The sequence below is a fragment of the Gopherus flavomarginatus genome, chromosome 1 (genome assembly GCF_025201925.1).
Source record: "Gopherus flavomarginatus isolate rGopFla2 chromosome 1, rGopFla2.mat.asm, whole genome shotgun sequence".
Taxonomy (NCBI): Eukaryota; Metazoa; Chordata; order Testudines; family Testudinidae; genus Gopherus; species Gopherus flavomarginatus.
The window spans coordinates 377,999,185-378,014,249 of NC_066617.1; positions in this window are offsets into that span (position 1 = coordinate 377,999,185).

Sequence of the window (15,065 nt, forward strand, 5' to 3'; positions counted from 1 at the left end):
TTAAACCAACCCATTGTCTCTTGTCCTGCACTACATGGCAGGAGAGAACAATGTTTTTCCATCTGTTTTATGGCAGCCCTTCAAATATTTCCAGACTGATCTCATGTCTCCACTTAATCTCCTTATTTCCAAATTGTACATACCCAGTTCCTTCAGCCTTTGCTTGTCTGGTGTGTATTCCATCCCATGGATCATTTTGTCTCTAGCTTCTGGATCGTTTCCAGGTTCTCTACATACTTCCTATACACTGGTGACCCAAACTGGACACAGCACTGCAGCTGAAACATAACCAGCTCCGAGTAGAGGAACAATATCACCTTCCATGCGTTGTATGCTCTGCTGCTGTTAATGCAACCTAAAATTGCATTTTCTTTTTATGCTGGAGCAAAAAAATCAACACTCCTGTGAGATATAGCTTTATCAATTTAACCCTGGTATAGACAGAATGAGGTCAAGAGAGGAATTCTTCCATCAACCTACCTACCAGTTCTCGGGGAGATGGATTACGTATGAATCTGCAGACATGAGGAGATGGAGAACCACTTCCCTTTGGAGTCTGTTCCAACGGATAACCACACTCAGTGATAAACATTTGGCCCTGATTTCCAGCTTGAATTTCTCTGGCTCCAGCTTCCAGCCATTCAGTCTTGCTCGTCCTTTCTTCACTAGATTACAGAGCCCATTATTACCCACAGTTTTCTTCTCATGACAGTTTCCCCTTTATCATCTTTTTGGATAAATGATTTTTTTTAAGTCTCAAATCATTTTTATGGCTCCTTTCACCACTCTCTCCAATTTTTCAAAATCCTTTCCGAAATGTGGACCCCAGAACTGGATGCGGTTGGTTACACCAATACTGCTTTCCTGTTTATGCATCCAAGATTGCATCAGTCCTTTTGGCCACAGCATCAAACTGGGAGCTCACAATGAGTTGATTGTCCATAGTAACTCGTGAATTCCTTTAATGGTCTCTGCATTCCATAATGCAGTGATCTAGTCTGTGGGTCAGGCCTGTATTCCCTGTTCATAGATGATATATTTACATGCCTGCCCTGGCATTCTTATTGTAAGCACTGTGCCAATCTTTGGGTTGGTCGCAGCTCATTTAGGAAAATATTGAGTAGCATCCGACCTAGAACTGATCCCTGCAGAACCCCACTAGAAACTGCTCCATTTGTTAACAATGGCCCACTGAGAACTGTTTTTTGAGATCTGTCAGTTAGCCAGTTTTTAGTCTATTTTTATGTACAGTGTTTATTTTTTTATTTGAATATATTCCCCTACTAAACCTAATGTCTCAGAGAAATCGAAATCTATTGCATCTGATCAGTTCCCGGGTCAGCCAAACATGAACTCTCATTAAATGATGAAATTGGTTTTATTTAACAAGACCTGGTTTCCATAAACTCTATTTTTGACTGGAATTAATTATATTCATATACTTTTTTTTTAACAAATCCCATATCAGCTTTTCCATTTTTTCTTATCCATGTCAATTCTTTTTTTAAACATTCCCTTGATTTTTTAATATTTTATATTTAACAGAGTAATGTCCTGTACGTGATTTTTCTTGTTTTCATTTTATTTTGTTTTAGGGTTTGCTATGGCTCTGCTGGCACCTGATTGTGTATTGCTGGCTCTAAACGAGATGTGTGGTTGATCGGTGAGTTCTTAACCCTGATGTTTGTAATTCTAAGATCCTACTTAGAGAAACAGTCACAGTCATAGAATCTCAGGGTTGGAAGGGACCTCAGGAGGTATCTAGCCCAACCCCCTGCTCAATGCAGGCTGTTTTATATCCTCCTTGACAGCTAATGTACTGGAAAGTATTTCATCCTAATCTGATATGAGTACATCATACTGCTTCTTTCTAAATGCAGAACAAAACTGTCTCTTGAACACTGTGATGTTGTACTCTATATGTTTATGGAAATATGCTGATGAGTGTAAATATGACATAATTAGAATAGGCTTTATGCTAGATATGTCATGTACCATATATTTGCAGAGGTTATGATCTATTGAATATATTCATCCTATTTGTAGCATGTATCATTTTTATATCTGCATTATGAGCATTAGCTCTATGTTTGTATTTAAACTGTTTGCTGTAGGAAACACATAAGAAACATTAGGTTTCAGAGTAGCAGCCGTGTTAGTCTGTATCCACAAAAAGAACAGGAGTACTTGTTGCACCTTAGAGACTAACAAATTCATTTGAGTATAAGCTTTGGTGGGCTACAGCCCACTTCATGGGATGCATAGAATGGAACATATATTGAGGAGATATATATACACATACAGAGAGCATTAGGCCAACATGTTGTGAACCTATTATCCATGTAATTGGGAGTAATTAACTCACAATGGAGTTTGGGAGACGCCAGTCCATATCTGAGCTTTCCTGGGAATGTTCAGACTAACATGTAAACAATGGTGTTGGCCTGCGAAAAGCTGAATCAATCATAGACCTGTGACTTGCTCAGGTGGCTACAAACTCCATTTTGTGCTCTGACTTTGCACAAAAGACCAAAGGGGTTTCCGCCCACGAGAGAGAATATAAAAACCCTGGAACTTTTGTCTTCAGCTGGCTCAAGCTTCAAGCTGGCTGCATTTTGTCTTCAGCTGGCTGAAGAGATGGCCTCAGAGCCCCATAGAGATACCTGAAAGAAAGTGAAACAAAGGACAGTAACTATGAGGGTGTGAATGATTGCTGGACTAAGGCCATAAACTACAACATTGGTCTGAGAAGGACTGGGCCCAGTTTAGGTAGGAGTCCAGTCTGTGAAATAAGGGATAACCAGTATCCACACTCTTGTTTCCTGCTGGTGCCTTTCAAGGTTTTCCACACCATGATGTGTAGGAAAGATTGATGCATGAAGCACCATAAAATGTGGAATTGGCATTAGCAGTGTCAGTTATTCATGATTTGTTTATCTCAATAATTAAAATTTCACTTTTCAGTTTACATAGAGTAAGCCATCGGCTTCATCCATGGGAACAGCTTCAAGGAGTGCATGCAGTTTCTCATATTAATATTGTCTCTCCATCCAGGCATTAATAATGCAACCATCATGCCAGAATATGTGCACATACATGAAGTCAGAGCAACATGTGGTGCATTCATGAGACAACTTTCTGCCTCAGAGTTGGACAATTCTCCCGTATTCCATGTCGGATTTCAACACAACTGATTACACCAACCTCTCCACCTTCATCCTGCTGGGCATACCTGGCTTAGAGGGAGCCCATGTCTGGATCTCCATCCCCTTCTGCACCATGTACGTCATAGCCATCTTGGGGAACTTCACCATCCTGTTCATTGTGAAGATGGAGCCGAGCCTCCATGGGCCTATGTGCTATTTCCTCTGTATGCTGGCCATCACCAACCTGGTCCTGTTGACATCCATCCTCCCAAAAATGCTAGCTTCTGGTTCAATTCCAGGAAGATACATTTCAGTGCCTCTCTCTCACAGATGTATTTCATTCACTGCTTTACAGAGATGGAGTCTGGGATCTTTGTGGCCATGGCTTTTGATCGCTATGTGGCCATCTGTGATCCCCTGAGACATTCCTCCACCCTGACAAACCACATCATAGCCAAGATCATAATAGCTGTGGTGCTGCTTGGGGGAATACTTATAATTCCCAAACCCTTCCTGGCAAGGCGATTGCCATATTGCAGTACCAATATCATTGCTCACTCGTACTGTGAGCACATGGCCGTGGTGAAACTGACCTGCACCGACATCCACATCAGTAGTTACTATGGCCTCTTTGTGGCATTCAATGTGGCTACTCTGGATTTGTGTTTTATAGCTGGGTCCTATATTCAGATCCTCAGGGCCATATTCAGCCTACCAACAAAGAAAGCCCGGCTCAAGACTTTTTGGACATGCAGCTCCCAACTTTGTGTCATTTCAGCCTCTTACATCCCATCTCTTTTCTCCTTCCTCACGCATTGGTTTGGCCACAATGTGCCCCTGCATTTACATGGTCTCATGACCAAAGTGTATCTCCTGGTGCCCCCCATGCTGAACCCCATCATCTACAGGGTGAGGACCAAACAGATCCGGGACAGGCTGCTCTGGCTATTTACTCATAAGGGGGCCTAAAGTTTTCTCATGATGCTCTGGCTTTCAGATTGAGCTCCATGCAAAGCTTGCCAGTGACTTGGTGTTGAGCCCTCTTCCCTGAATCACTTATTGGATAATCTGAGAGACATTGAAACCTTTCCTGACCTTACCTTTCAGTATCAGCGTGGGAAACTGGGGAATCAATCTGTGTGAAACTCATTGGGTTGCCGAATTTCTATCTGCTTATAACTGGACCCCCAAACCCAACCCCTTGACCCACCTCTTCTGCCAAGGCTCCACCCCCCTCTGCCTTTTCCACCCAATGTCCTGCTCCTGTAGCTTGCTCCTCTCTTCCCCTCTCCCATAACTATCTTGATAATTTCCACCTCCCTTCCCCTACCCACAGCTGCAAGGGAACCATTCCAATCCAAAGGAATTGCAACCTTAAGAGTGATTCCAGGGGCTATCAAGGCACTTGAAAAACTCTTTTTTTTTTTTTTTTTTTGGCTTTCAACTTAGCAACTAGGTGAAGGGGCACTGTATCTAATTCATATATAAAAGAAAAAAATATTAGACCCACTCAGTTCCAATACTAAAATGATCCGATATCTTGTGGCAAGTCACTTAAGGGATCCTGGTTAGGTTAAAATTTAAATGTACATTCAAACTTTGTTACTAAGTCTGTGGAGATGGAGAGTGTCAAGATATATGTTTTTTTTTCTCAGCTCTGGCACGCAAGTGGATCTACTACGTCATAGCAGGGAGAAGATACATCTGGGGTCTATATAAGAACCTCAGAACGGCCACACTGGGTTAGACCAATGGTCCATCTAGCCCGATATCCTGTCTTCTGACAATGGACAATGCCACAAGCTTCAAAGGGAATGAATAGAACGGGATAATCATGAAATGATTCATGCATTGTCTTCCACTCCCAGCTTCTAACAAAGAGAAGGGATACCATCCCTGCCCATCTTGAGTTATAGACATTGGTGGACCTATCCTTCATTATTTTTTCTAGTTCCTGTTAGAACCCTGCTATTGTTTTGGCCTTCACAACATCTTCTGGCAAATAGTTCCACAGATTGACTGTGAAGAATTACTTCTTTTTGTTTCTTTTAAATCTGCTGCCTATTAAATTAATTGAGTGACCTCTAGATCTTCTGTTATGTGAAGCAGTAAGTAACATTTCGGTATTCAATTTCTCCACATCATTCATGATTCTTTAGACACCTCACACATCCCCCCTTTTGCCAAGCTGAAAAATCCCAGTTTTTTTAACTTTTCCTCATATGGACTGTGTTCCATACCCATATTCATTTCTGTTTCCCTTCTCTATACCTATTCCAAATCCAAAGTATATTTTTGTGATGGTGCGACCACATCTCCATGCAGTATTCAAGATGTGGGCGTACCATGGATTTATATAGAACCAATGTGATATTTTCTGTCTTATTATCTATTCCGTGCCTAAAGATTCCCAATATTCTGTTCACTTTTTTGACTCCCGCTGCACATTGTATGGATGTTTTCAGAAAACTATCCACAATGTCTCCTGCTCCTCCTCCTCCACCAAGGCAGAAGGATCAGCCCCTGCATTAGCTGGGAAGGTGGGATGCTAGGCAGAGGCCGGGTGGCTTCAGTAGCTCACAGGGAGGGAGATAAACAGCACACCTGCCATAAGCCGGCTATTTACATATTTACACGGCACCTCATCTGGAACTACAAGGCCCCCATTGCCCAGGGGCTGAAGCTGAACAGTGAAGCTGAGTCTTATGTATGCTCTGGATGACTCTTTTTGTCAGTACACCTAGAAGTTCTTTACCTGGGCTGCTAGGCAGCATTATCACTATGTCATGGAGGAACTGAGCCAAGCAGCAGTAAAGTGGTTTGTCCTGGGCAACACAATGAGTCAATGGCAGAGGTGTTAATGGGTACTGGAAGTCAGGGCCGGCTTTAGGCCAATTCCACCAATTCCCCCGAATCGAGCCCCGTGCCTAAGAGGGCCCCGCGCCCAGTGAGAATCCCTTCCCTGTCTATAGGAGCCTTTTTAATTTTTACTCACCTGGAGGCACTTTGGGTTTTCACCGGCACTTCGGTGGCAGGTCCTTCGCTCGCTCTGGGTCTTTGGCGGCACTTCGGTGGCGGGTCCTTCAGTGCCACTGAAGACCTGGAGTGAATGAAGGACCCACCACTGAAGTGCGGCCGAAAACTTGGAGCACTGCCTGGTGGGTACAAGCCCCATGTGTTTTTTTAAGTCATCCCTGCCCGGCCCCGCCAAAACTGTTCAAATTGGGCCCCGCACTTCCTAAAGCCGGCTCTGCTGGAAGTCATGACCCCGCCAGCACTGTTGCTATAGCCAGGAATTAACATTGCTCCTCTCAGTTGTATTAGATGCAGTGAGTCTATTTTTGTATTGCCGTCCTCCTTAAACAAGATGAATTTATGAAAGAAACAGTTACAAAATACATCCACACAGCTCAGTCTTCAGCTTTGTCTTTCTTGTTTGCCAGGGACCAAACAAAGCCTAGAACTGTACACAGTGATAGAGGCTCAAGAATGTGCTTCGAGGAGCCTAATCAGTGCAAGGTGTGACTTGTAGGTCCTATTTAGAGCCTTTTAGTAGCAGCATATTACATATAATAAAAATTTATCTCCATTTAATGCTTGGAGATGCTGTGCCCATCATCACCCTATGAATCCATGGCAGAGCTGGAACTCCTCACTCCCAGCTTACTGGTCTCTGCTGATACTTTATCTCTAGTTAAATGGCTTGGACCAAATCCTCAGCTAGTGTAAATAGGTGCAGCACCACTGAGATCAGGGGAAGTCCCCTGAAATAGATAAACCAATGGAGTAACAGCACCAGGTCTCTTTGCTCCTGCATGGACTGTACAAGCCAGGTCTGAGAGAGACTAAACCCTTCCTGCTGCCTCAGTTTCCCAATCTTTTAAAGGGGGATATCTCCTGGGAGCAGTGAGCAATAGTCTGTGAAGAACTTGTCAGTGGTCTCCATGCTTTAGTGGAACACAGATGAGGATGACAAATTGGGGACAAATTGCTGAGAAATGGGGCAGACTCACTCCCATTACGTTGTACCAAGCTAGTAACAAACTTAAACTTCGGTGTCACCACACTGCTTAACTGGAACCAAAAAAAGTGAAGTCTCATTAGGCACCCTTGGATGCAGCGCATCCGGCCGACAGACTTGTGCTCGTCCAGTTTTTCTAAACAGTCCCGAACCACTTCTTTCTCCAGAGACGGCTGGTCACTTCCACCCCTTAAGCCAGCTGAAGACAATAATTGTTTAATTCCCCTTCCCTATATAGAATTTCCCTAAGGCAGGAAACCTTTGTTTGGATGCCCAGCTCCCTGTGGTTAAGTACCACATTCAAGATGGATTTCAGTATCATGTGACATGTCAACACCCCGGTGTCGATTGTTCATGGGCTTATCCTCACACACACAAGAAGGCCTGCAGGTAAACAAAGCTATTCACAGTTCACTTTTTCTGAAGGCCCTTTAACGGTTTCCACTTAATATGACCAAAGCCCAAAGGAAAGTCTAAGACCTGGAGATCTGGGAGAAGGTTAAACATTTGGGGGGAGCATGGGCTGTAACAGCAGGGAACAATGAGAGACAAGAAGGAACGTGGGGTGGGGAATTAAATTAGTATCTTAAATGTCTGTTTACTAATATGAAAACTATGGGGAATGAGCAGGAAAAAATCATAATGCTAGTAAATGAACACAATTATGACATAGTTGGCATCACAGAGACCTGGTGGGATGATACGCACAATTGGAATATTGATATAGAAGGGTATAGCTTACTGAGGATGGATAGGCAGGGAAAAATGGAGGAGGTGTTGCCTGAGGTTGAGATGGAAATAGGACACAGACTTGTTAAAATCTCTGGGTAAGGATAAAAGTGTTAAAAAACTAAAAGTGATGTCATGGGAGGGGGGTCTACTACAGACCACCTTAGCAAGAAGAAGAGGCGGATGAGGCTTTTTTTAAACAACTAACAAAAACATCCAAAGCATAGGACTTGGTGTTAATTCAAAATTTCAACTACCCAGACATCTGTTGGGAAATAACACAATAGGGCATAGGTTATCCAACAAGTTCTTGGAATGTATTGGAGACAATTTTTTTGTTCCAGAAGGTGGAGTTACTAAGGGAGAGGCTGTTCTACACTTGGTTTTAACAAATATGGAGGAAGTGGAAGGCAGTTTAGGTGAAAGTGATCTTGGATGATCTAAAAAAAACAAAAAAAAAGAGTCCTACAAAAAGTGGAAACAAGGTCAAATGACAAAGGATAAAAATAAACAAATAACGTGTGTAGGGGCAAAATTAGAAAGGCCAGGGCACAAAATGAGATCAAACTATCTAGAGACATAAAGGGTAACAAGAAAACATTCTACAAAGACATTAGAAGCAAGAGGAAGACCAAGGACCGGATAGACCTGCTACTAAATGAAGACAGAAAAACAATAACAGAAAACGTGGAAATTGAAAAGATGATTAATAACTTCTTTGTTTCGGTTTTCACCAGGAAGGTAGATGGCATTTGGACACCTAACATAGTGAATACAAGTGGAAATTGGGTACATTCAGATGCTAAAATATGGAAAGAACAAGATAAAAGTTACATGGACAAGTTAGATATCTTCAAATCACCAGGGCCTGACTAAATGCATCCTAGAATATTCTGAAGGAGCTGACTGAGGAGATATCTGAGCCATTAGTTATTATCTTTGAAACGTCATGGAAGACAATCCACAATGACTCCAAGATCTTTTTCTTGAGTGGTAACAGCTAATTTAGACCTCATCATTATATATATATATATATATATAGTTGGAATTATGCTTTCCAATGTGCATTTCTTTGCATTTATTAATGTAACCCTTCTGCCAGGCAGAGTTGATAGCAGCAAGGGCTGGGTTCAGCACATAGGGGTCCCCTCCCAACAATGTAAGGCAAAACCAGCTCGAGCCTCCACCCAGAGACCTGGGAAAATCTTACACACACCCCTGGGAGCCTCAAAGAGGTTATACTTCTCCTCTCACAAGCACAGAGTCTTGGTGTAGCATAAAATTTTTAATAACATGAGGTAAATGACATCAGCATCAAATTGGGAAAACACCAAAACTAGGGTTCATAGACCAAACCATGAGCAAAGGCCCACCCCAGCAAATTGGACCGTGTCCTTTCCCTTTAGTTCTTGAGTGCAGCAACCCCAAAATCACCCAGAGTCCCAAAAGTACAACACCCCAAAACTCTCTTGAGTCCAACACCCAAGAATCACCTGAAGTCCAAAAAGTCCAACAACCCAAAAGTCTCTGTCCCTGGTCACTGCAGCCCCAGAGTTTGAAAGTTTATCTGCTGGGTTTTATCACCCCACCCCCCAGGCTGGGTGGAAATAGGGGGGAGGAGCACACAGGGTGTTAAGGGGCACTTTACGTAGCCTGAGGCCGACTGGCCTGCCTCTCTGTGGGGTTCTGCTGCAGCCTTCACCACGAGCCTTTCCACTCCACCAGCGAAACCATGAGCCGCTCCATCTGTCCCGCAAACTGCTATGCTCCGCCAGCCGCTCCACTCCACTCCACTCGCTGTCCCTTGGGCTGCTCCAATCATCCTGCAAACTGCTCAGCTCCGCTCCACTCCACTCACCATTCCGTGGGCAGTTCCAACCATCCCACAAACTGCTAAGTTCCGCTTCACTCCACTTACCATCCTGTAGGCTGCTCCAACTGCCCCACCAACTACTCTGCTCTGCCAGCCACTTAGCAATATATCTTCAGGCTCCCCTGGTAGTTAATACAGCACTCAGTGATCTCAGCTCTTAGTGATTTCAACTTGTAGTAGGGGAGCCCCAGTGCTGGTGCACTATTGGCTCAAAGTGAATTCAGCACAGCAGCCTGTAACTAGACTCTTAATGGAATCAAGATTAGCTCTGCTATTCAACAGTGGAGAGAAGAGAAGAGAAGAGAAGAGAAGAGAAGAGAAGAGAAGAGAAGAGAAGAGAAGAGAAGAGAAGAGAAGAGAAGAGAAGCATTTCAAGGCCCATGCCACCACGTATAAACATCAACTTTTCTCAATTCACTGGCATTGAAACCCACATCCCTTGTCTAGCAAGTACTACTCAGTTGACGGTGAATCCCTCTGTCATAAAACAGTTCCATTGGCCTTGATTCAGGGTAATCAGAGTAACAACACTTTATTCTTCCTGCCCCAATAACAGAGAAACTGGGGATCCCACAGCAGCCAAAGTGACCATTTGGACAGCTGTGGTCTCATGCTAGGCAAGGTGGGTGTGCCTATGCAAACAAGACCAGACCCTGAAGTTATTTTGCATAACTTGACACAAATCAGCACCAGGTGTCAGGGTAGAACTCATCCTGACTCCACTTACATCAACATTCAATTTCATCTGCCATTTTGTTGCCCAGTCACCCAGTTTTGAGAAATCCTTTGTGGGAAAACACAGGATAAGCCTCTTCTATGGTCCATTGTGAGTTAAGTGATGTCTTAACACTTTAATTTTGTGAATTAAGTGTAAGATGTGCTGGCTGAATACCTGAATACCTGAATACCTGAATACCACAGGAGCAAGCACATCTGAAATACAAGTACATACTCATTATTCAGATACAAAAATGATAAATGCGTACAAATAGGGTAATCATATTTGGCAAACTATAACTTTTCCATAGACACCTTACATAATATAATTTGTACAAGACTTGTTGTGATTATTTAACAGTGCTAGCAACAGTGATCTACCCAGTCATATTTTAATCAGATGTCTCAAGTATATTAGAAACAAAGGAAATCCAGAGAGTGGTAAAGGCCTTTACTAGATGCAGATGGCAACACTTAATAATCATGCAGAAACGGGAAAACTGTTCAAATAATCTTTCTGTGCTGCATTTGGAAAGAATCTGGACGATGCACTCAGATCACATGAACTTCTTTCTCATCCACTGGTAACTATGGGAAGACTGATAGCATGCTAATACTATGCCAGTATTCAAAAAGGGATGACTTGGGTATGAAATGCTTGTTAGTTTGACGTCAGTCCTGGGCACAATAATGGAAAAGCACATAGGATATTTAGTCAATAAACACTTAAAGGATAAGGCTACAATTCATACCGTTGAACAAGATCTGATGGAAAATATGACATGTCAAACAGACATGATTTCTTTTTTTAGGTGATATCAAATTTGCTTAATAAAGGCAATTGAAGAGATGGAATAGACTTAGACCATTGCAAGTCATTTGACCTAATACCATGTGACATTTAGATCAATTAACTAGCACTAGAGAGTATCATTAGATCATTCTTTAGATGGAGTGAGAACTGGCTAACTGATAGATCTCAGAAAGGAGGCAGCCATGGGGAATCATCATCCCATGGGTTTGTTTTCTCATGGTTCACAAAGGTCCTTAAGCAGGTAACACCCACTGATGTATATCTCTATGGGCCAGTTTGGTGGGTTGGAGAAAGGAGTCTATTGAACAGAACAGCTAATCATCAAGTGATCCATCCTTCATTGCCCATTCGCAGCTTCTAGCAAACAGAATTTGGGACATCACCTCTGCCCATCCCGTATAAGGAAAGGAGAACATGTCATTCCGCTCTATGGCAGGGAGCATCACACACAGTCATCTCTGAAATGTAAGGGCCATTCACAGGCTGTTCCTCACATGTCCCAGGCCTCCTGCCCAGGCCCTGGCTGTGCTGCAGGGATGCCACAGTTCAGACACTGGCTCTGGCAGTGGCCACATGCCCTCAGGCTCTAGATGACAGAGCCCTTCTTCCCAGTGTCGGCTCCCCCATTGGGGTTATGATTCCTCTTCCACTGTAGCCTTCAAGGCCTCTTAGCTTGGGGCATCTTCCTGGGCTGTATCCTCTGACCAGGGTCCCCCTCGCTCTCCCAGCTGCTCAGTGCACCCAGCTCAAGACTGCTCCAGCCCAAGCAATGCTGCTGCTCTTCCTCCAGCTCCCTGGGCTGCTTCTCTGGCTTTTCTGGTTATGGCTGGTGTAGCTCTGCTCCCAGCTCAGGACTTTAGGCTGCTTCTCTGGCTGCAGTGGCTCTGGTTCCAGCACTGACCTGCTCCCTGGGATGCTTCTCTGACCCCTCTGGCTCTGGCCAGTGCAGCTCTGCTCCCAGCTCAGCCTGGGACCCTGCTTTCTCCTTAACTCGGACCTGCTCTGGCCCAGGCAGCTGCAGCCTCCAACTCCCTCATTGGCCTGCCTGCCCTGTCAATCAGGCTCACTTGGAGAATTGGCCTATCCCCATTGCTCCTGGAGCCTGTCAGTCTCAGGGGCCTGGTTTCCCATCAAACCTTCATACTGGGAAAGGGCCAATCAAAAACTCTCACAATGTTTTTGTGAGGCACCAACTGTCCCTTTACATTCCCCCTGGCTAAAATTCTGAAACAGCCACAATGTTCACACCAACGTAGCTGGGCCCCATATTAACAGGATTTACCAGCATCATGTTACATAAAACCGTATACAATTAATAAAAGGACATTTAATATATTTAATATCCTATGTCCACTACTTTATATTATACACGAAATATTCATTAAATTACTCCATAGAACCAATCACAAAATAATCTTTAAGTATAACAGGCAGTACACCACTAGTAGTTCTCTGGGACGTTCTTAATCTGGTGGCTCGTTACTCATATTTTCTATTCCCCTGTTCCTGGGTAACACCAGGTCAATTTGAGGGATCTGTCAATTTTCATCAGGGTTTGGGTTTCCTGCTTTGATTTCAGTATCCTCAGAACATGCTTCCCCGTGCACTGGTCAGAATAAAAGTCCAACATTTTAGCTGGTCCCTATAAAAGTCCAACATTTTAGCTGGTCCCTATGTGTTCGGCTGGATAGCGTAAACCAACAGTTCGGGATTGTTGTGAGCGACCACACTGTGGGGATTTGACTCCTGCTTTTCCTGTAGTTTATTGCGTCTCCAGCATCTATGGTAACGAACTGGTACATGGTCACCAGGTCTGATGAGAGCCCCACTGGACTTGCCTTTTTCCTACTTTTGGTCGTGTCTCTAGTTGTACTGAAAGCAACTTCACCAGCTGTCTTGGGGCTGTCATAGGCACCTTTGCCACAACCATGGAAATCGATCAACTCCTCCTTAGAAAAGAGATGCTTCTCTGGCAGAGCCCTTAAGTTAGTCACCTGTGCAGGAATCAGCCACTGAGCCAGGGAAATAGGCCTGTGTTTCATTTCGCAATAAACCTGGCCAGGTGCCTTCATACCTTATCGGAGTCTGTGATCATTGGGAGTTCTCTTGGGGCCTGCTGTGCCAGCTCTCTGCGCAGGGACAGGGCAGTACACAGCTGGAACACGCACACGGCCAACTGTTATCATCATTGGACAGAGAAGAGCACTACACCATTGTCATCAGCCTAACTAAAGAGCTTCTAGATGTACCGATCCAAAGTGTCATGCAGAGCGTATGTCATACTCAGCTTCACCGTTCAGCTTCAGCCCCTGGGCACCGGGGGCCCTGTAGCTCCAGATAAGGTTCTGTATACGTGTGGAAATAGTCACCTAATGGCTAGTGTGCATTGATCTCCCTCCTGCTGAGCTACCGCAGCCACCCTGGCCTCTGCCCAGCATCCTGCCTTCCCAGCTAACACAGAGACTTATCCTTCCGTTTCTCTCAGCTGTTGGTCCTCCTAGCTTCAACCTGATCCCTTGCCCTGCTCCTGAGGTCAGGCTCAGGGCAAAGGGCTCCCAGCCCATCCTCATTGCAGGGCCCTGCGTGCTACAGGCCTCCAGGCAAGAGGAACAAAAGGGAGTTGAAGGCGAAGGAAATAAGCCACACAAGGGTCTCTGCCTCAGGACTTTTTAGCTGAGCTTTAAGACCAACAAGCTGTATGATGCACAATCTCGCTTGCCTGCCTGCTACAAGACCCACTCCCAATCAGCTGCTTTGATACAGCTTCCTGGATTCCATCTCCGCTCCTGACTGGCTCCTGACTGGTTCGTCAGCCGCAGTGCTGCATCATCACTGCCCTCACTGCAGGCACCTTGTCAAGCTGCAGCAGCTCCCATCACAGCCCCAGAGCAGAGGGAGCCCAGCTAGGGGGAAAAGGAGGTGGAGATTGTGACACCCTGCAATCCTATATTCACCACGGGCATATAATGATGGTATGTTTTGTACAAAGGATGCCTTGTGAGGTATCATTCTAAAAATCATGATCTACTGAACATGAATATCCTGTTAAGTTGCCTTTGGTATCGCTGTACTTGAAGTTAAGAAGTTTGGCTCTGCATATGCTACTGAAACATGGGGTGAGGTTGAGAACCCCCTCAAGCCATCTTTCAGGTACAACAATAAAAAGGCCAAAGACAGTCCATGGCTCAGTGAGGAAATACACATAGGCTGAGGATCACCCCAGGAACTGTGTCCAATGGAAAGCTCCCTGCGATAGCACTGCACAATGGGAACTCTTTGGTCCAGGTCACAGCAAAAGGGCTTTGAGCAAGTTCAAAGAAAATATAAAAGGGGCAATAACATGATGACAGAGTTGCCATTCTCCCTATAACAACACACCTGAAACTACCTGAGGGAAAATACAGAACTGTGGGAAAATGCTGGTTCCGGGCAGGAAAAAAGGAAGCCTGCTTGAAAAAGCTAATCTGCTTCTGCTAACTGGGTGAGACCCTCCTTGATTCAAATCCTCCCTAGTACTTTAGGCTTAGATTGTGATTTTGCTTTATTTCTTATGGTAATCTGCATTGAGCTGTTTCCTTTCACCTATACTCACTTAAAAGTTCTCTTTCTGTTGCTAAAATACCGATTTTATATTTTACCTAACACACTCTGTAGTTTGAAGTGTAAAGGGGAAAAATCTCAACCCATGCACAAAAGTTGCTGCACATCCATTTTTTCTTTGTAGAAATGGTGAACTGGGTAATGAATTCATACTGGTCGGGTTTT